This window comes from Lissotriton vulgaris, unplaced genomic scaffold (assembly GCF_964263255.1).
Source record: "Lissotriton vulgaris unplaced genomic scaffold, aLisVul1.2 SCAFFOLD_2085, whole genome shotgun sequence".
Taxonomy (NCBI): Eukaryota; Metazoa; Chordata; class Amphibia; order Caudata; family Salamandridae; genus Lissotriton; species Lissotriton vulgaris.
This window is the reverse complement of record NW_028254639.1, coordinates 311,801-334,988: the sequence shown is the minus strand read 5'-3', so window position 1 is coordinate 334,988 and position 23,188 is coordinate 311,801. Positions and strand designations below refer to the sequence as shown.

The following is a 23,188-nucleotide window of genomic DNA, read 5'->3' as shown; positions in this document are numbered from 1 at the left end:
TTGAGGTTGAGGCAGAAAGTAATTGCTGGGAGATTCCGACGGCCAAAATTTCTTCATCAACAAAGATAAATAGGGTCTGAAAATACACTATTTACAGCAGAAGAACTTAGGGCCAGATGTACAACCTGCAAAATAACGCATCGCAAATTGCGAGTCATTTGCGACTCGCAATTTGCGAGGCACTCTTTAGCATGTACAACCGTGTGTTTAACGCTGTTTGCAATTCACAATGGGATTGCAAATTGCGAGGCTTATGAATATGAATGAGCCTCACGCAATTTGCAAGCCCATTGGGAATGAAAGGCCCTCCCAGGGATGGTGGCCTCCTGGGCTCAGCAGACCACCATGTCTGTGACAGTTTTTTTAATAAAGCAGTTTTTTATTATTAAATGCAGCCCGTTTTCCTTAAAGGAAACCGGGATGCATTTAAAAAAGAAAAATGAAACTTTTCAGTTTCATTTTTTTAAGGGCACGCAGTGGTCTCTGGGACCACTTCCTGCTCTTAAAAAATATTTTCCAACATACTCACAAAGGGGAAGGGGTCCACCGGGGACCTTTTTCCTTTTGCGAGTGGTTTAACACCTACTTGAAGTGTGTTGTGGCCTGGTGCAGGAAGGAAGCTGTCAACTCACTACAAGGTTAGCAGTGTAGTCGTTCACTTCCTGTACCATGCCTGTACTCGGCAGGTTGGGGTGAACATCTTGGTCAAATAGTATTTATACCTTGCTCAAGCAACCAATGCTGCTTTGTCTCTGCCAAAGACCCGAGAAGTCATATTTTGTCTTCAGAGCATCCACACTATTTAGTGGACCCCTGCTTGTCGGCTGCAATATCGAGTCACAGTCATGCCAGTCGGGCGCTCGTCTCCTCGCCCCAGGCTCTCTTGTGAGGCTCCTGCTCTGTGAGTACACGGGCTAGAGATAAGTTTCTGCATTTGCTATTTCTTTGATTTTATTGGTACGCACTGGAGTATGTGCTTAACGGTGCGTGATACATGTTTGAGGAGCGTGTTGTGTGTAACAAAAAATTTTTTCCTGGTAGGCACACAGTGGAGTGTGTCAAGAACTCTTAGCAGTAACACCGCACCCTTGGAGTGCTCTTTTGTTGCAGCCTTGGTTTCCTTTTTATCAACACGCAGTGGAAGTGTGTTGATTATGCAAAGCAGCTGCTGTCTCGCACTTGGAGTGCATTTCTTTTGACAGCATGCGCGTGAAAAGCAATCTTGGAATCCATCACGCATTAAGGAGCGTGCTTGAGGTTAATTTTGGTTTTCTTTTTAGGAGCATCAATCTGGGATTATGTTATAATGTGCGTGTTGTGCTCACCTTTCTTTATTTATCAATGCTGGATAAACAAATGAATTTTCCAAGGCAATTTTTATGATTGAATCAATATCACACTATTGGTGAGCAACAGACAACGCAAGGCGCTCAGAGAAAATCTTGTTGAATCCTGGACCAAGTGTTTACCTATCCAGACAAGGTTATTATCCTTACTTTACCCATCTCCTTTTCTGCTATGCTAGGATGAGTGTGATTGTGTATGATGTATTATAGAACCACTATCCCACTTTAAGCATTTCAGGGCCCTTTTCCTGGATAGTTTGAAAACCTTTTGGAACAGCTCTTTCACCCTACAGCCAACACTTCATTCATGCACTTCTCTCTTCATTTTTAGGTAGTTATTCTGTACCAAGGGTAGGTCGGGCACACAGGATATCACATGCTTCCCTGCTTTACTGATTCTGTTCTTTTACGTTTCAAGGTATAACCACGTATTCCTAAGAAGAGTAAATACATACCAAACCACCAGGATCTCCTTCCCCATATCCCAGCCTTCTTTCTTGTCTTGTTACAACACATATGCAAGTGGGAGGAAAGGAACAGTGAAGCCAGGTTTATATCTTCTATGCAAGGCCACACTGCGGGCAGAAGGTAAGGACCGCGGTGGTCTGACAGAAGACGAAGCAATGAAAAATCCAGATATCACACTGCAGGACACTGCTGCCATGTTGACATGTATCAAGGCAGAAAACCAAAGCCTAACACAAGATGTAACTGCACTGCAATCTCAATTAAAATCTAGACCCACAGGAGCTTGAGGCCCAGATTCAGCAGTTAGGGCCAAAGAAAAAGACATATTTAAATGATGATATGATGATATTAAGGCACCTCTGTTCAATCCTAGTGGTACGGCTTTCCTGTTTAGCAGAACCAGCTCCCAGAGCCAAAGTACTCCAACTCAAACACAGGTTATTATCCCTCATCCTATTACCCTGGCTGCGCCCGAATGTTTCTACGGCGATAGCAGTAAAATCTGTATTTTTTTAACCAATGACTCATACACTTTATGGCACGAGCAAAGGCTTTTCCAGACAACGCATCCAAGTTAGGATTTATCCTTTCATACCCGGGGGGAGGGGTCGATAACCCTAGTGGAACATGATCATCCCATCTTGTATGATTTCATAGCAATTAAGGACACTATGCAACCGATGTTTGCCTGTTATACCTTTGTACAGGCCGCAGATAAAGAGCTCTTAAACCTTAAACAGGGTTCCTCATACATGTTTCCTTACGTTACCACATTAAATCGGTTAGTGATCGTAGCTAAATGGCCACAGACCAAGAAAATCTCGGTGCTCTATTGTAATTTATGTGAAGAACTGAAAGACCTGATAGCAGAGTTGGTGGACCCATCCGAAGACATAGGAACAGACATAGGCCTAGTACTCAAATTGAATTTCTGACTGAAGGAACGGAAATCTGAGAAAGGCACAAACTTCTTAGGATACATAACAAACCAGGAAGTGACACGTATTAAGAGTCCAGACACTCTCGAACCTATGCAGATAGGGGGATAGAGGGCCCTTATCTAAAAATGAAAAAGATAAAAGATGAAAACAGACCCTATGTTTGTCCTGTAGTAGGAACGGGCACTTCATTGAAGGGTGTCCAGTGACACCTATAGTTAATGTGTAAGCACCGTGAAACAACCAAGCTCAATAGGTGTTGAGGTTGGCCTTCTGGGTTTGTCATCCAAACAAACCTCCAGAACACTATTCTGCATTTTTCACCTCTAAGTCGGTAGGGCAGTCATGTTAGTCACTGTGTCAGGTCAGATCTGGCAAGTCAACACACTCATTGATTCAGGAGTAACAGGGAATTTCCTTAAAACTTATTAACTGTAAGCATTGAATGAATGAATGAATTTAGATTTCTAGAGCGCACATAGCTGCCCTGAGGCGTCCAAGCGCTAAGCATACCAACTGAGGTTCAAGTTAGGAAAAGGAAGTGTCAGCTCCACTATTTATGTAGTGAACAAGAGCGTTTTCAGCTGTTTACGGAAGGAGAGGATGTCGGGATTAGATCTTAGATGCTGAGGAAGGGCGTTCCACCTCTTGGCTACATTGTAAGAGAAGGAGCGGCCTCCGGACCTTGATTTCTTTATTTGCGGCACAATGGCTAGATTTGCAGTGGTGGAGCGCAGCTGTCTGGTGGGGAGATAGGGTGTGATGAGAGGGAGATTAATTGCTGGGCCTAGAGACCAGAAGGTCTGGTGTGCAATGCAGAGTGATTTGAAGTTTACTCTTTCCTTTACGGGAAGCCATTGCAGTTTCCTCAGTCCGGACTTTACTGAGGATCTGCGGGGAATTTGTAAAAGCGTTCTGGCTGCGCAGTTCTGTATTAGTTGCAGTTTGCGTAAGGTGAAGTCAGGAGCTCCGAGATACAATGCATTTCCATAGTCCAGCCGTGATTGGATCAGGCCCAGAACCACGTTTTTTCTTGCTTCAAAGGGGAGTAGAGGTAAGATCTTCCTGATGACTCTCAGGATGCCGAAACAGATGGCAGAAAGTTTTATTGCCTGTTGATCGAAAAACAGGGACCTGTCGAGCCAGACACCGGGGCTCTTAATGGCGTCTTTGGGAACAGGGGCAGGACCTAAACTGGAAGGCCAGAGAGTGTCTATGGCAGATGGTGCAGTGTGACCCAGGAGCATGAGCTCGGTCTTGTCTCCATTAAGTTTGAGACAAGACTTGGTCATCCAGCTCTTGACCCTCTCCATGCAACCAGCAAGATCTACACTCGCCGAAAGTCCCCCTGCCTGTGCCAAGGAGACCACCAGCTGAGTATCGTCCGCGTAGGTAACGATCTTAATACCATACGGACGGACGATCTCAGCCAGTGGCCTCATGTAGACGTTAAATAGCGTTGGGCTTAATGATGATCCCTGCGGGACTCCGCATCCCCAGAGGCTTGTTAGAGGAGGTGACATTGCCCTCATGCACCTGGAAAGATCTGTCACTCAGGTAGGACCTGAACCACTCCAGAGCTCTGTCAGATATTCCGGTGTCCAGGAGACGCTGCAGGAGGATACCGTGGTTAACGGTATCGAATGCCGCGCTCAGATCGAGGAGGATGATTGCCACCGATCCTCCCCGATTTAAGATTCTCCTGGAGTCCTCTGTGACTGCCAGCAGTGCCGTCTCGGTCCCATGCTTGGGGCGGAAGCCAGTCTGGGAGGGATCGAGCAGTTGGTTTTGCTCGAGAAAAGTTGTTAGTAAGCTGTTTATATATTTCTCCAAGATTTTGGCTGCCCAAGGCAACAAGGAGATCGGGCAGAAGTTGTTGAGGTTCTTGGTGTCCAGGTTAGGTTTTTTGACAAGAGCCCTCACCATAGCCTGCTTCCACGCTACTGGTACTGTGCTGGTAGAGATCGAGGTGTTGAGTACTCCGAGCAGTGTGGGAAGAATGGTTTGAATAGCAGAGACTAGAACATATGGGGGTGCTGGGTCTCTAGGGGAGCCTGACTTCACTTGGTGCATGAGGGAGGTAAGGTGATCCACCTCCAACTGGGGAAATTCCGACAACACCGGAGGGCGGTTGGATGTATTTTCTTGAGGGGGGTATGAAGATGCTTTAGTCAAAGCAGTCTGTTCTGTGGATGGAAAGGAAGAGTAAATGAGATTAATTTTCTGGGAAAAGAAGTTGGCCCGATCTTCACAACGGAGCTGAGGGTTCTCAATTATAAGAGGGGGTGTGGGGAGGGTGGTAAGGCTTTTTACTATTTTGTAGATCTCTTTCGAGCTGGAGCTGGCCTCTGCGATCTGGTTTGAAGAGTATAGGGATTGCGCACTTTTTATGTCTTTTTTGTATGTCCTGATGGCCTCTCTATAGATAGTTTTGTCTGCTTCCGCATATGCCAGTCGCCATTTACGTTCCAGTCTCTTACAAAAACGCTTTTTCTCCCGTAGTTCATTGGAGTACCAGGGAGCTGAGATTCTGGATCTTTTAAAAACCGTTTTCTTCAGGGGGAGCGTGGCGTTTAGAGAGTTCTGTATCCATTCATTAAATGTTTCATTGGCCTGTGAAGGAGTCTGACCGACTAGGGGAGTTGATTTTTGTAATTCCTGGGTCCACTGGGCCAGCGGGATTTTGGACCAATTTCGGGTTTCTTGGACTATAGGTGTGAGGGGTGTAGATTTCTCAGTTGTCCAAAGCAGCGGGACTAAAGCATGGTCTGTCCAAGGAAGGGCTATAGGGGAACAAGCCTTCAAATGTGGACAGTTGCTGAAAACTGGATCCAGCAAGTGACCTTTCGTGTGCGTAGGAGATGAGACCAGCTGAAGCAGCTGCAAAGCGGATAAGTCCCCGATTAGTTTATTGGCGATGGAGTTATTGGGGTCATCAAAGTGTATATTGAGATCACCCAATAGCGTGAAGTTAGAGGGCGATAGGGCCAAATCAGCGACTAGGGGGGGGCGGAGATTCATAGAACTGTTTGGGTGTGCCTGGTGGGCGATATATAAGTGTTCCGGAGAAACTTATATTGGGGGAAAATTCCAGGGTAAAAGACATGCTTTCACATTCCGGGAAGGGATTGGGGGTACAGCGACAGGTGAAACAGTCTCTGAAGATGATGGCTAAGCCACCCCCTCTTTCACTTTCCCGGTCCTGTCTTACAATTTGGTATTCCTGCCCCAGGATTTGAACCAACTCAGGATCGGAGTGAGGGGTATAACTACAGTAGCACAAAAAAAGCCAGAAACAGGAAAGGCAGTGGATAGGAAGGATCTTACTTCAAAGGTGATATGCTAACAAACAGAACCTGTGGTTATGTTTTGTACGAATGGTCATCGAGGACACACCATGTTTGATGTGATCGATGATCCATGATTCAGGCTCACCCTAGGCCCCCGGTGGCCAGCTACCCACAACCCACGTATCGATTGGGTAACTAGGTTGACCACTCCAAACTCCAGTTACTGCATATTGTCGTGTGCCCACACCCAGAATAAAACCCATGACTGGTCTATTCAGGCCCATGCATTTCCTCTGACTGCATGTGGTACTCAAAGAATATGCAGACATGAAGGAAGTCTTCAACAAAAAGGGCGCCTACACCCTGCCACCTCATTGCAGTTACGACTGTTAGATAGACCTGGTTCCTAGTGCCAACCTACACTGTAGCAGGATCTACTCCCTAACTGGAAAGGAGAATAACCATCTACGCACTTATTTGGATGAATACCTGGAAAATGGGGTTATCCGCATTTCCAAATCCCCAGTCTCTTTTTCGTATCCAAAAAGGAGGGCAATCTACACATGTGTATTAATTAACTACAGTGCAGTGAATGACTTATGGCAAAAAATCATTATCCATTGCCCTTGATTACCAGCCTTTTTCATCAAGTTAAACATGCTCCCATATACATAAAACTGGATTTAAGTGGGGCTTACCAACTTGTCAGAGAGGGTAACAAATGGAAGGCAGAATTCTGAACCAAATATGGCCTTCATGCCTTTCAGACTCTGTAATGCCCCCACTGACTTTCAGTGTTTCATAGACGATGTATTAAGGGAAAACATCTGCTGTATCATTTATATCTATGACATTTTGATCTTTTCTAAAAACATGCCAGAACACATACTATAGGTTTGGGCCATCCTACACCACCTACAAAACTATAACCTACATGTTAAACTAGAAAAAAGTGTTTTTCATACAACAGAGGTGGAATTTCTGGGCTACATCTTAAGTCCCAAAGGGATTAGAATGGACACTAAAAAGGTTGGGGCCATACTGCAATGGCCATTCCCAACCTCTGTCAAGCAAGTCCAAAGCTTTTTGGGGTTTGCCAATTTCTACAGTCACTTCATAGCCAGCTTTTCGAAAACGATAACCGCCATCACTCATTTACTGCGCAAAAACACAAAGTTCATCTAGAGGGCAGAGGTCGAACACTCATTCCTGACCAGTACAAATTCACCTCAGCCCCCATACTGGCACACCCAACCCTGAACCATCTTTCTTTGTAGAAGCTGATGCTTTACAAAACGTCCTGGGGGTGTATTATAGCAACAAAATACTGATACAGGTCAGCTACACCCGTTGCTTACTTTTCACACAAGTTACCCCCAGCAGAATGTAACAACACCCTAGCCTATTGAGAATTGCTACATTTAAGGCTGCCTTTAATGAATGGCAGCATTATTTAATGGATGCCAAACATACGTTACAATCTATAAACCACAGGAACATATCAATTTGCTCAGTGAGCGTGACCCCTAGATAATCGAATACATGAACTCTCTCCAAAGGGGTCCCGTTAAGCGTAGGGTTAGTTCTGGTGGATGTACAGGGATTAAAAACTATATACTTGGTTTTACCCATGTTAATCTCATAGCGCCTCTGTTTCCAGAAGAACGTGAACTGATCCAGAAGCTTCTGTAGCCCCTTGGGTGTATTTGAGATCAGGACTGTGTGGTTTCAAACAGACAGTCGCAATCCTGTCATGAGGTAATCTTAGGCGCATTGGTCTTGCACCTCTCTGTATAGGTTACCAAGTCATTCATGAATAGTGTTGGGTGAGCACGCAGCTTTGTCGAACTCCCCGACGGATTAGAACGGGGTCTGTCAACTTGCTGTGGGACCCACATCAAACCTGAGCAAAATTGGTGATATGCAGCCTAATAATGACATCCAAAAGGCACTTTAGAACCCAAATATCCACCAACACCTTCCACAGGGACTCCCTTATTACTAAATCCTCTCTGATGTTTTGTTCAGAGACCAACCCACCCAACCCTCCTCACAAACAAGAAATCATTATATTCTTTGATCTTGAAATTTGGGTCTACCAATGGCAGCCTTTGTTTTAAGCTGCAGAGTGGGTTCCTTTCAAATATGGTACACCAGTCATAATGGCTACATAAGGACAGCATCTGGAGAGGGGGGGGGGGGGTTAAAACTAGACTGATTGGGGAAGGTCTGAGCCTGAGATTCAATTCCTTGTCCATGTAATCCATCCCAGTACCTGTTCTTCCTGATATACCTCCACCTCCTTCCCGCGATATCAAAATACCCACAACTGGTATTGTCCAAATGAGGCTTAGTAGTTATAGTGAAGGACAAGATGGAACCCAATAGGTTTGTGGATGGCCATTATCAGTGTAGTATATACTATTATTCCAAGTTGAATTAGACATACCTCGATAAATGCTGTAAGTATCAGGTATATTGCTCTTGTTCATAAGTACAGGCACAGAAGCCAATAACTTTGACTTACCCTCGATATAGAGGGTATAGTTCGACTGCGAGGTCAGAGAACACTTGAACTTCGCAACGCAATTGTACTGATGAACAAGAGCAATATACCGGATACAGCATTTATTGAGGTATGTCTATAATTCAATTTAATTTTCTCTTCTCTTTCTCCTTTCCCACCTCCATGCTTCTTCTCTCTTCTCTATTTATATTTCCATGCTCTTCTGCACTTTTACATGAATTGATATTTTGTCATATAGTTTAGACATATTTTTGTCACTTGGTCTGCTGTGACTGCTTTCAAATTAGGTTATCAGAACAGTTAGTCAGGTGCCAAAACACTTTTGGGCGTTCATTAAAATAAAAATCGTCCGTTTGTGCCTGTTTTATATGGTATGTTTTATATTGTAAATTTAAACGCGAGTCTTGTCACGTGGATTTTTTAATGTATATTTTCTGTGTATTTATTTATTTTATTTATTTAAACTTGTAAGGCGCACAGCTACCCGCAATGGGTTTCCCGGCGCCAAGGGAAAGACTGAAGAAGAAAAACTACAAGACATAGAGGGACGGCTGTTCAAAGAAAACAGTGCTTACTTGAAAAAAAAAACTATTGCTGAAAAAGCCAAGTTTTTAGTCCCTTACGGAACTTAACAAAGTTAGTTTCCAACTTCAGACTCACAGGCAAGGTGTTCCACGTTTTAGTGGCCAGTGTATGTTATATATGTCATTCTATGTTGGAAATTTTGTTGAACAAATATAACAAAATTCCTATGTATAAATATTATGTCCTTTTTTTAAATTCTGGTTGAGTTTTTCCAGTGTTTTCAAGTGATTTCAATACCTTAAAAAAACAGTTGTTATCAGCGGTTACATATTTTCGCGCCACTAAAAACAGAAAAGGTGTTTTTCCGGTATTTATAGAACGTTTTTGCTTTTATTATTGCTTTCTTTCTGCACTGATGGAACATGGTATATAGACAGTATATACATATAGTGTATATGAGGTCCAAATAGATTTTTGCAAATTAAACTTATTGTAGTACACCATACAATACTTCAGTGATTCTTTGGTCATGTGCGCTCGCTCTTTCCTTCCCATGTAAGCTTCTGTGAAAAGGCCCTCTCAACAATGGCACTTGAGACGGGAAACGCCAAAACAGCCAGTACACAATTTGTTAACTCTGGCCACTAACAAAGCTTTCCATTCCAATGCTGGCGCACTTTGAGACTGCAATTGTCAGGGCAGGTTCTGCAACATTTGCATTGAGCTGGGTGCTTATGCCCTCAGAGTAATTGAAGCGGTCAAAAATGAAGCAGCACTTCTGAAACTACGGAGGAAATTCCCCTTTACTGAAGGGATCTAGAAGTTGTACAGAGTAGCACAGTGACGTTTCATGGACTTCAAATGCCATTGGTGAAGGGACATTTCTATGCATCATTGCAAGCCATTTCTAATACACTGTAAAATAAACGTTCCTGAATTGCTCTTCAACATTGCTTTGCTTACCAAGTGGCAAGCACTCTAACATGGAACATGTTGCAGTGCCAAAGTCACTAAAGTTGTCGCACAGCCTACTCTCAAGTAGTACAAGGAGTACACCAATCATGCTGAACAGTTGGTAAACAAAGGTGTTTTCAGACTCTAGTTTTTGTATTATGCCCACTACAGCAGTTATGTTTTCCTGTAAAAATATAATAATGCAGTAAAGTGCACTTTTTTCACATCACCATCTTTATGCGTCCAAAGATCCTCACATGTCTTGCCTTTGGCATCATCACTCAGCAGAAATTCTGTAAACGGTTGCCACATGGACACTATAGCATTCATAGCCCTTTGGACTGAGAACCATCAGATAAGGGACACAGTTGGGATGACTTTCTTTGACACCACACAAAGCACAAAATGAGAAATATTTGCATTATAGTTCCTGTGCATAAGAAAACAGTGCACCAGAATGGACTAAAACGTCAATAGCATCCCTCATTAACTCTGAAGATTGTAAAGATGCTTTCAGCGTACCATCTAAAAAGCGACAAGGATCTCCTACATTGAATCACTTCAGCTTGGGAATCAATTTTGACAGGTCATCACACAACATTTTCATATACGTAGCTTAATCACTGTAAATACAAACTTTCTTGAGCATGTAAAGAACCTTTTTTGCTGGGCATTCAATGCGACACTGCGTTCCATGTTTTCCAAAAGTCTGGTGTCATGTTTTCACCACTATCCCAGATGCTTTGTGATAGCACTCTTTATACATATACTTGTCATGATACCTTGCATTGAATGTTTAAAGCCTCAGGTGATGGCAATTCACCTACTATCAATACTGACCCACTAGAAACTGTGGGCTGATGTATTAAGGGTTTTTACCCATTCTCTGTGGGTAAATGCGATGACATATTAACCCGTTCCGTGCTTATGATGGAACCACGCAGTCATGAGCCACGACCGGCGTGTGCTCATGACGGCTTGCTTCCGTCATGCGGCTGCCCCTCCGCCCACGTGACATTCATTCCCCGCCTGTGCGAGTGAATAAATGAGCAGGTGGGGCCGTGACGGAACCACGCCATCATGAGCACAGGCCGCCCGTGACTCATGACGGCGTGGTTCCGTCACGAGCACAGCGGCGCCGCGCTCACCCAACACCCCCGGCAAAATTTGCGCCATGGCAAAATTTGAGTCGCGGCAAAGGGGTTAAGAAAGATTCTTAGGAAACCAGCCATTTTAGCTATCAGTGAAAAGATAAAACACAGCCAAAATATCAAATATTATTTTGATTTTTCCTAAAAATAATTAAACGATTAAATAATTAAACGAGACCGAAAAAAACCCCTGCATCTTTAGACCAAAGACCACAAAACTGAAAAAAAGCAAAAGGAAGAAACAATATTTTTGTGGCATCCCTAAACAAAACTCAAGCAGAATAATGTTAGCCATTCTTTCTTACTGATAGATTGTATAACAAAGTTACATTGTAGTGGCCCCTTCAGGAAGAAAAAGAATGACTCTTTCACTCTCTTTTTCCTTTCTTCGAATGGCATTTAGTTTGTGGTTGTCCAGGTGTTTTTTCAGTGTTTATATTTTTTCACTGTTGAGGGCTATTTCTCTTTCAGTGGTGTTTTATTAGTTATTATAGGTTTAAACCTAAAACCCCACAGCCTATGTATTATACACCATATATTGTATATGCTTTTACAGCTCTGATTATGTCCTATAAAAGTAGGACGAAACGTGTTGGCTGCATCAATCAATCAATCAATTAATCATTTGTAGAGCGCGATACTCACCCGTGGGGGTCTCAAGGCGCAGGGGGGAGCAGCTTCTGATCGAACAGCCAGTTCTTGAGGAGTCTCCTGAAGGAAAGCAGGTCCTGGGTCTGTCGTAGGTGGATGGGGAGGGTGTTTCATGTCTTGGTGGCGAGGTGGGAGAAGGATCTGCCACTGGTGGTTGTTCTGTGCATGTGCGGAACGGTGGCGAGGGCGAGGTCAGCGGAGCAGAGATGGCAGTTGTGGGTGTAGAAGGTGAGGGGCTTGTTGAGGTATGCTGGTCCAGCGTCTTGGAGTGCTTTGGGAGCGTGGTTGAGGAGCTTGAAGGTGATCCTCTTGTTGACATGGAGCCAATGCTGGTCCCTCCTGTGGGCAGTGATGCGGCTGTGGCGGGAATGTTGAGTATGAGGTGTGCAGAGGCGTTCTGTATGCATTGGAGTCTCGTCTGTAGTTTGGCCGTGGTTCCCGCATAGAGGGCGTTGCCGTATTCTAGCCTGCTGGTGACGAGTGCCTGGGTGACCTTTCTTCTGGTTCCGGTGGCGATCTATCGGTAGATCTTTTGAAGCATGCGGAGGGTGTTAAAGCAGGAGGAAGAGGCGGCATGGACTTGTTAGGTCATTGACCGAGACGAGTCCAGGATGAACCCCGGGTTCGTGCGTGGTCGGTGGGTGTCAGCGCCGTTCCCAGCGAGGCCGGCCACCAGGAGTCGTCCCAGGCAGAGTGGGTGGAGCTGAGGAGGAGGACCTCTGTCTTGTCCGAGTTTAGTTTTAATCCATTCGGCGATGGCCGTCATCCCATCGTTTAAAGTTGGTTTTGGCGCCAGCGGGATTCTTGGTGAGGGAGAGGATCAGCTGAGTGTCGTCGGCGTATAAGACTATGTTGAGGTCGTGCGATCGGACGATGCTGGCGAGCGGTGTTATGTAGAGGTTAAAGATGGTCGGGCTGAGAGATGATGCTTGGGGTACGCTGCAGGTGATCTTGGTGGCTTTGGATAGGAATGTAGGGAGGCGTACTCTCTGGGTTCTGTCAGTGAGGAAGAAGGTGATCCATGGCACTTTTTTACCAAAATAAGAAGAATAAAGAAACGTAATAATAATAACATTGGATGGACCAAATTATTCTTTGGATCTTGAGTTTGGGGGTGCCATCCACAGTTGTGATAAAATGTACCTTGGTCATGAAGACTGCTCTTTAGAAACAGCAGGAGCACACCCTTCGAGTATAATATGTCAAACGTTGGACTTTTCTGGGGGTATCAGTGTGGGGAATTCTTGTTTCTCTCCTAGGGGATGTGTGTCACACACACACACTTTGTGTGCATTCCATGCAATAGGTTTCCGCACTATGCACAGTAATGTTAGTGTATCATATCAGAGTTCAGGAACTTGACTTTTGACTGTATTAAAATTCGGACTTTTGTACACTTCAAGGATGTGGCTTATAGGCTGTAACTAGAAGGAAGTAATTGCACATATGTCTGTAAAAATGTACGTTTGTAGTAATGTATGTCTTAGTCTATGTAATTGTTATTGATGAATTTAGGCTCATTTTTTAAAACTATATGTGTGTGTATTTTTCCAATAGCCCTGAAGAAGTGTCTATGGAGACGAAACGCATTGGCTATGAGGCTATGATACATGGAATGTTAAAGAGAAAATCTGCTTGTGAAAAATAAAGAGAAAAACCTCATCAAGAAACATACATTTTGGATCTGGACGTTTCTTTATGCGTTACTATTCTTGAACTCTGATATGATACGCTAACATTACTGTGCATAGTGCTGAAACTTATTGCATTGGATATTGTTGTAGGATTTGTTCCTATTTTTTGGGGAGTATAGAGGGGAGTACTCCCTGGTTTCGTGCACTATCTAATACTTAGACACATCATTAATTTGTTGTGTGCAGATTTAATCAGCCTCTACCCTCAGGTCTTTGGTCTTTATTGTATACTAGCAGCCAGTCCCAACGTTGTCCAGGTATGAAATAGAATGTGTGTAATGTGTGCATTTGGAAAGGGCAATTTATTTTAAAATCTCACGGTAGACAACATTTTTTATTACATTAGAATAGGGCCCTGGTTGATGTTAGCAGGCGCGTGTAATTGGTGTAGTGATCCGCCGCCTGAGCCCTGCTACAGCCCTGGTTGATGTTTGCAGGCGCATGTAATGTCGTTGAATGAGAGAGTTATCAGCCGCGGGTAAATCCGTTTAATGAGAGAGTTGAGTGACAGCGAGTAGGAGAGGCTGCAGTAATTGTCCCCGCAGACACGCTCATTTGCGTGTTCTCCCGCTTGAGGACCAGATGCAGGCCTGTTGATGTTAGCAGGCGCGTGTTCCCCCGCTTGAGGCCTAGCTGCAGCCCTGGTTGATGTTATCAGGCGCGTGTAATAGTGTACTGATCCGCCGCCTGAGCCCGGCTAGATCCCTGCTTGATGGTAGCAGGCGCGTGTAATTTCGTTGAATGAGAGAGTTTAGTAACAGCGCGTAGGAGAGGCTGCAGTAACGTTACTTACCAGGCCTCCAGGTGAACGCATTTGTCACGCCCCCAGCACACAGCCACAGCAGACAATCTTCTGATTAATGTAAGACCCACATGGCATGAAGGGCGGATTATAGCACACGCCCCCAGCGTTTCTCATGCCGCCAGCGTGCCCCTTGATGCGGCGCAATTGCGTTCACATGGCATGAAGCCGGACACACGCCCCCAGTGTTTCTCACGCCCCCAGCGTGCCCCTTGATGCTGCGCAGCAACGTAATTGGCGCTTGTATGTACGACTCACATGGCATGAAGGGCGGACACACGACCCCAGCATTTGTCACGCCCCCAGCACACGCCCACAGCCCACGTAGTGATGGCCGTACCACACGCCCCCAGCGTTAGTCATGCCCCCAGCCCACGCCCACAGCACAACCCAGACACACCCACAAGGGACTACTTTGCTTGCACGGTTCTTTTTCCTTTTAAATGTATAGAGGAGTTGGCCTAAGGGCTGAGACGCTCGACCTCGGACCTGGGGATCTGGGTTCGAGTCTTGGTAACAACGCCAAACATCCTGTGATTCTGGGCAAATCACTCAATCTCCCCGTGCCTAACAAAAATGAATGTGTGTCCTCATGTAACGTAACTGGTGCTATGTAAAGCGCTCTGATACCTAATTCAGTTCGGGTCAAGTTATCGCTATATAAAACTCTGCAAAAAAATAAAATGGTGGCCGTCTGCATAGCCTATGTCCTTCTGCTGCAACTGCCCTTTCCAACGCTGTATTGGGTGTTGTGATTGGTGCTGTGGTTACTGAGATTACCCGCCTCAACGGTTTGGGCTCTCTCTTTGTAATATTAGTATGGATATGAATGGGCTGCTAGCACTGACATTTGAGGTCAAAATATTTTAATTATGGATTATGATGGCAAATGTGAGGAGTCATTAGATTATTTGTTTAATGATAAACCGTCATAACAAAAAAAAAGCTGAATTAGGTAAATGGTGGGATGGGGCCACCCTCAAGAAAAATATTGAGAACAGACGTATCCCGAGAGGATTGAGGATCCTTATCTTTCAGAATTTTGAGGATCTAATCCAGATCTTCTAAAATATTGAGAAGAAGGACTATATGAGGCGTCATATAAAATGATGGGGACACTAATTTCCAATGCAGAGAGAAACGTCTCCAAGATTAAGGAGGAATTTAGGATCTTAGAAAAAGAGATCAATGAAAGTAACCTCAAAGAAGTAATACAAAAAAAATCGAAATCCTGAAGAAGGAGCTGAATAGTTTTCAACTGTATCTCAAAGAGAAAAAGCAAAGAAAAATACAGAGAGATGAAGAAGATTACAGAAGGGGACGTATTTTCACATAGGCGAGAAAATACGATGACCTGGTTCTGCAACCCCAACTTACTGAAGAAAAAAAGAATGAGAAACCTATTAGCACTTCATCAAGCAGCACCTCACTCTCTTCTTTGGAGAGTGATCCAGATGAAGGGACTAGCAATACACCTGCCCTGGACCCTCCCTCGTTCTTTTTACAGGAGGTACGAAGGTACCAACTGAGGAATCATATGAAAATATCAAACGCAGGCGGAGGGGTGGAAAGAAAGACCAGGTCAGGCACAAAGGCCAGGGAGCAGAATGAGGGCAACAAGAAGTAGATGACGGTATAATAGGAGAAACTGTTTGTTGTGAACCATCAACTGATTGTAATGTATTGTCAATTGTTAATTTGTCCTCAAGAGAGTTATCACCTCAAGAAGACCTTGTTCTGAGTAATGGGCTCAATCACTGCCCTCCAAGTAAATGTGGTTTTGTAAATTTGCACACAGATTTATTCAAATGTATTCGCAAGGTGAAAATAAAGAAATTTTTCGAAGATCATCCTGCTGTTCAATGTGCTCCCTCATCTGTCACTAATAGTAATTATGTGCCATCTATAGCGGACATACACAATACACATCTGCTCTCCTCATTATATGATGAGGAGAAAATAGGGGATATCATGCAGGTAGCTAGCCATTTGGGTATTTCACAAGATTACACAACTGACAGTGGAGTACGCTGTAGATCTAAATTTATGCAGCCTCAAATGAAAGATTCAGCCATAGGTGACTTTTATAAGAAGGTGACAAATGATCTCTTTGACTTAGAGGACTTGCATCACAAGAGGAGGGGTTGTATACACAATAACCTTAGTAAAGCTGAGTGTAAGATGTTACAATCTCTAAAAGATGATGAAAATCTGGTCATCAAAGAGGCCGATAAAGGCGGGAATATCGTTCTCATGAATCGAAGTGACTATCTGCATGAGACCGATAGGCAATTAAAAGATGCTCAATGTTATGACAAACTTATGGCAAATCCTACGTCTCAGATAGAGGAAAACATTAACTCTAAATTATGGGACTGGCATGAACCAAACTTATTGTCGGATCAGGAATATAAATTACTACGGGCCCACCACTCCCGGTTACCGCGTATTTACAGCTTAACGACAATGAGAAAGGGAGCCCTTTTCCACCTAGGCGCCCCATTATTTCTGGGAATGGTGTACCGACTGAACATATGGCTCAATGCATTGGTAATTTTCTTCAACCTATTGTGCAGAATCGGCAGTCATATCTTAGAGACAGTTCTGATATTTTGTGTAAAGTTGAGGATTTTAAATGGGACCATGATAATTTACTTTTTGTAACCATGGGTGTGGAAACCCTTTATACCTGTATTCACATTTAACAAGGGATGAGGGCTTTGAAACATTTTCTTTTCAAACAGGGGGTGCAACATTTGGAACATACGGACATATTATTAACCATGGCAGAAATGATTTTAACACACCATGCATTTCTGCATAACACCGAATGGTTTTTACAACAACGGGGTACTGCCATGGGCTCCGGATTTGCTCCATCATATGCTAACCTCTTTATGGGGTTGTGCCGGAATGAGGAGGTGATAGGGATTTGATTCTCAGGCAACGGGAAGCATCATGGATATGCCGTCTCAGGTCCGTTAAATTCGGGCTCAATACTAATGACGAGATGCATCATTTCTTGTGACATATCTAAGGATTATGTACATATGCATGTGCTCAATGATAAAATGATTCTTTTTAGGATTAGTAATTCTATTGGGATTCATGGGAAACTCACACAGCTTAAGAGATCTGTGCTGGAATGTGAAACTGGCAGAAGAGTGGTCTGTGCCTCCTGAGCTTTTGTAATTAATTAATTGATAAATCGAAAAGTGTTTGATTTTTAACTGCACCAACTCTTTATTAGTGTGGATTTTAATGTGCAATGCTGACTTTGACTGTAGAAAAACAATTTTTCCAACATATTTTGTAAATATAAAACACAGTCCTCATGAGATTATGAATGTCACAACATGACCGCTATGTTCAAATGCAAGTATATTTTGTGGCTCTGATCATATGTAAGTAGGAGTCACAATGCAGTTTACTCATGGTAAGAATCTTTAGAACTGTCCTAGCTCGGATGCTTAGGTCAAGGAAAATGTCTTTGCACTGTGAATAGTACTGATTGGGTTGTTTATCCGTGTTAGTAATATCGTAAATGGTCATAATGAGACCATTTACTTTAAAACAGAAAAACATCGGGAGCGCTTTCACTAAATGCTGTATTTTAATTTTAGGCAATGTTGTTGACACATATAGTTGAATAGACCATTAAATAAGGACTGGTCGCGGTGCACAGTGGCAAAAGGACCACACTTTGCACACTCCGTAGAGGGGTGGGAAACAGACAAAGTGACAAAAAGGCACAATTTGGTGCACACAATGAACTTGATCGAGTTAGGCAGTAGTGGGGAACCTAACCCAACTTTTAAGGGCAGAGGCTGCCACTCATACATAGATTTCATCATGGTTTCTCCCACACTTAGAAACTGGATCAGCAGTATGGCAATTGAAATTAGTATTTTTAGTGATCATAACCCTTTGGTTATGGAACTAAAATGTCTAAACTGCAAGAAACCATCGAGCAGAGTAGATGCAACAGAAAAGGTGGTAGATCAGGGGAGGAGGCTTAGGTGGGCCAAGATAGACAGAGATAAATTCTATAGGAGTCTCGTAACAGCAGGGCTAAATGCTATACACGTATGCCTTGATCAAAACAACAAGGGAGTGATGGTGGTCAGCGCATTTGAAGAAGTAGCACGTCTTGTTGACGGCCTATTAAAGACCTCTAAAAGAAGCAAAACAGTCACCACATCTCGTTGGTTTGACCAAGATTGTATCAAGGCACATAAAGATCTTAAATATAGTCTAAAACAGTGCCCTGGGGACAATTCCAGAATAGCCCATTGCAGATCGAAATATAAAAAGGCCCTGAAATCCCGTAAAGAAAGCCTTCAAATACAAGCCTGGGAGGACTTAAGGGAGGCGGCAGAAAGAGGAGATATGTCTGGGTTCTGGAAAGTCATAAATAAACCGTGCTTCCAGGACCCAAGCGCACCACAAATACTGAATACCATCTTACCAGAACAATGGCATACCTACTTCCAGAATTTGTATAACCTCACAGGGAAAATAACTCATGATGAAGGGCAGAGGTCAAAATTGACTGCACGGCTAGATTTCTCTATGGCAGAAGTGGAATTGGCTATCTTAGGGTTAACTAAAATTAAGCACCCGGACATGACGGTATACCCCCTGATCTTTATCCGAGTAATATGGAGCTGTGGGCTCCCATTCTCACGAGGGTCTTGAACGAGACAGTTGTGGCAGGGCTGCCCCGCTCTTGGTCCTCGGCGTCCATTGTACCAATCTATAAAAAAGGGAATCGGGATGACCCCCAATGTAATCGCCCCATATCTTTAATTGACGTGACGGCGAAGGTGTTGGGCCGTGCCATTTTAAATCGTCTACAAGATTGGGCAGAGGATAACCAAATACTTACAGATATCTAATACGGGTTCAGGGAAGGAAGATCAACCACCGATCAGTGTCTGAACTTATACCTCTTGACGGCTAAGTACACTATTGCCAGTAAGGGGGCTATCCACCTGGGGTTTATGGACCTTTCCACGGCCTTTGACCGCGTAAATAGAGAAAAATTATGGGCATTGATGATAAGCCTGGGGGTGGAACAAGAGCTAGTTGACACCCTGAAGGCCCTACATTGGAATACATCAGCAACGGTCCGCTATAACCAAGACGGAAGGAAGACAGAACCATTCCTATGTACGAGCGGAGTGCGGCAGGGCTACATCTTAGCGCCATTCTTATTTTCCCTATATATCAATAATCTGGACAAGGAACTATCCAAACTGAGCGTGGATTCCCCTCAAATAGGCCATCGTCCAGTGCCCGTCCTGCTTTACGCGGACGATGCGGTGTTGTTAGCTCGAACACCGCTGGGGCTCCAGAAGCTGATCGATGGATTTGTCAACTTCATGCCACACTTGACCTGTCAGCTAACCTGGAAAAATCCTATGTTATGCCAGTTGGGGCAAGACCAAAAAGGAAATTTGTATATAGGATAGGCTCCCACAAAATAGATCAGGTCCAGTCTTTTTCCTACTGAGGCGTTTTATTTGATGAGCAATTAGACTTTAAATCCCTGTTTGAAAAACATGCAGCAAAATTGGTGGCGTCATCAGGGGCCATAATGGGTTACGGGAGAAGACTGGGCAGATGGTCGCCGGAGCAAGTATTTAACTTGTACAGGTCAATATGCTGCGCTAAAGCAGCCTATGAGGCAGAAGTGTGGGGTTTCACAAATAAGCATATGCACCAGATTCAGGTGGAGGAAAATACGTTTTTTAAAAGGATACTGAAAGTGCCACAGAGTACTCCATCTTATATTTTACATGAAGAAATGGGAGAGCCCTACATTGAAGACCGAATAAAGATCAGGCCGCTCCTGGCTTGGTTCAAAATCTGGACCAACCCAGAGGCTGGCCTCAGCAGGCAAATCATTAAAGACTGTCTGAATCGTGACAGAAGGGGCCATATCCCCTGGATAAAGTATGTAAAGGATTCCTTGGAGGCAATCAGCTGCAAAATCTTTTTCACAGCACCCGAAACCCTAAATGCCCAGATCAAGACGTTGGTCAAAAAACTGTTTGGTGAATGGACATCTACGAGTAGGGCTGTCACTGAAAAGCGTAAACCTACAGTTCTGTCCTACAGCTTATTGAAAAAGGAACATGGAATGGAACCATATCTAGCTGTGATGTACAATGCACAGGACAGATTTTATATGACCCGTTTTAGACTTAATATGCTACATCACCTACTCTCTGTCCCCTCTGGATTTACTCTATCACTGGAGTTGAAGGGTACCTGCGGCTGCGACAGTAGGTCTCCGCAGGATACTCTTCAGTTTGTACTGTTATGCTCATTTTACTCAGCCCCCAGACGTCAGTTTTTAGTGGGGATTCTTAAAAAATCTAAATTTAGACAGTCAAAAGCAGCTCTACTGTTTTTGCAGGAAGCCTCAGATGCTCACACATTGTTTTGTATAATAAGTTTTATCAAGGTGGCTATGAGGTTAAGGAACACAAGAGAAGTAAATGATTGTAATGTCCTGTAACTAGAGACTGATATCAGAACATTTTTTTACATGAATTTAATGCCCCTCATCTTCTCTTATTCATTTTAATGTGGTTTTTAAATGTTTTTTAAATGTATTTTTTATGTATGTACTTTTATGGTATCTTTTTAAGTGCCGAATAAAGATATTTGATTTGATTTTAATAGTGATGTTTATCATGTGCAGGAGGTATAACATGGCTCCCAAAGGAACAGTAAACAGTTCCAATATGACCGCCATGTTTACTTGTGGACTAAGACCATGTGCACAGACTGATACGAGTCACATGGCAATCCATTTCCGGCTCGGTTTCGCAGAAAACTTAATGGTAACTACATAAGCGGGCGGTTATTATGCCGCTGCCGGTAAGCTGTAATGAGATATATTAATATGTCACATGTGTCTATTGGTTTAGGATTATTGAATTTGGCTCGACCAAAGTTTGAAATGTTATTTTAGCTAGAACTTCATAAATAAGTGATGTGGCTGATGTAGCTACATATTATGGTTTTCTATATATATATAGATAATGAAGTGGCGTAATTCACGATATATGGACATGTATTTACAGATAATATGGAGGGAACGTGTTTTTAAAGATAGCCGCTACGGTTACCAAACTTCGTGTTTTTCAGGCACTTGGTAAACAAACACACTTATGGTTGTTCGTTCTCAATTACAAATCACACTGCGAATAAAATCGCGCTACGAATGGGACAGAGTGTTTAAATTCATTTGGTTAGGCACTTATTTTAATTATACAGAGGCAGAGTTATATGGCTTCTTGCAAACTTATGGGCCACAGTGCATTACCGTTTTAAAATGAACTGTGTTAGCCAGTTTATCCACAATGGTTTACATCTTTACCAAGATGCCAACTGTTGTAGTATAAACATTTGTATGAAATTGGTGTATCAAGACCAAATTTCTATCAACCTGTACAGTAGTATCGTTGTACTGCTTTACTGAATGATTTCCAGATTCATGGATAGTAGGCACGTATGCATGTACAGTCACTAGTGATACTGAGACTGCTGCAATCAACAGTCGGATGACATCTGTGCATTCTGCCTGGTTTTTATTCTGAAGTTTTCTGCAGTATTCAAGCATGACTATACTGAACAAAACTAGATTTATGGACAATAAATATCATTGCACACACAGCTATTAACTGAGTTTGCAATTAAAAGTCTGCTGAGTTTAAAAGTTGTTTAACTGTTGATGTTTTAACTACTGGAAAGCATAGCGCACCGCATCTAGTATTGACTTCCCTGGGTTTCTGCTTTTCACTATGGAAGTCATTTTTCAAGATCATGATGGGGAATAGAGTGTCATATACATATGACTTCTTTGCATTAGAGATAGGATCTAAACTCTAAATAGAGTTAGACATGGTATAGGCAGATTAAATAGTTCTGTGAATGTACTTCTTTATATATAAAAAATGAAAATGACAAAAGAAAAACTGAAGATGTATGTTATATATACATACATTTCATCAAACATAAAAGGATGGGTTATTTCTTTTATATCTTTTATGTCTACTATTTCAGAGCATTTGACACCTATAGATATCCCATGACCAGTGGTCTGAAACCTCACGATCACTTAAGGAATACATTGTATGCCATACGTTGAAGGTATGGGTTGTTTATTATTGTCAAAAGAACAATTGTATGGAGCCTCCTTTTTATTGTTATGATATACTTCATTCCTGTTATTGTTTTTAACAAATATCGTTAGTTATCCAATTCGCTGATCATGATTATATGAATATGCTCATGGATAAATATGGACTTTTGACTGTATTCAAATTCAGATTTTTGTACACTTAATGGATGTGTCTTATAGGCTGTAGCTAGAAGGAAGTTATTGCACATATGTCTGTAAAAATGTAAGTTTGTAGTAATGTATGTCTTAGTCTAGGTAATGGATATTGATGAGTTAAGGCAAATTTTTTAAAACTATATTTATGTGTATTTTTCCAATAGCCCTGAAGAAGTGTCTATGGAGACGAAACGTGTTTGCTATGAGGCTATGATATATGGAACGTTATAGAGAAAATCTGCTTGTGAAAAATAAAGAGAAAAACCTCATCAAGAAACATACATTTTGGATCTGGATGTTTCTTTATGCGTTACTGTTCTTGAACTCTGATATGATACGCTAATATTAATATGCATAGTGCTGAAACTTATTGCATTGGATATTGTTGTAGGATTTGTTTAGGCCCGTTCATAAACCCATGTTTAAGCACGGGTCGAAATTACAAGTTGAGTGTTATTTATGAATCCTATAATTATTGGATGTGTTAAA

At 42.9% G+C, this 23,188-nt stretch overlaps 2 protein-coding genes across 2 annotated transcripts in view; both read right to left on the bottom strand.

The window, feature by feature from the left end:
• The window catches only part of LOC147659485 (uncharacterized), a 56,934-nt gene that overhangs the window by 4,277 nt on the left and 29,469 nt on the right, over window positions 1-23,188 (bottom strand). The gene's annotated exons all lie outside the window — the stretch shown is intronic.
• LOC147659486 (uncharacterized) overlaps window positions 1-23,188 on the bottom strand; it is a 128,652-nt gene that overhangs the window by 98,497 nt on the left and 6,967 nt on the right. The gene's annotated exons all lie outside the window — the stretch shown is intronic.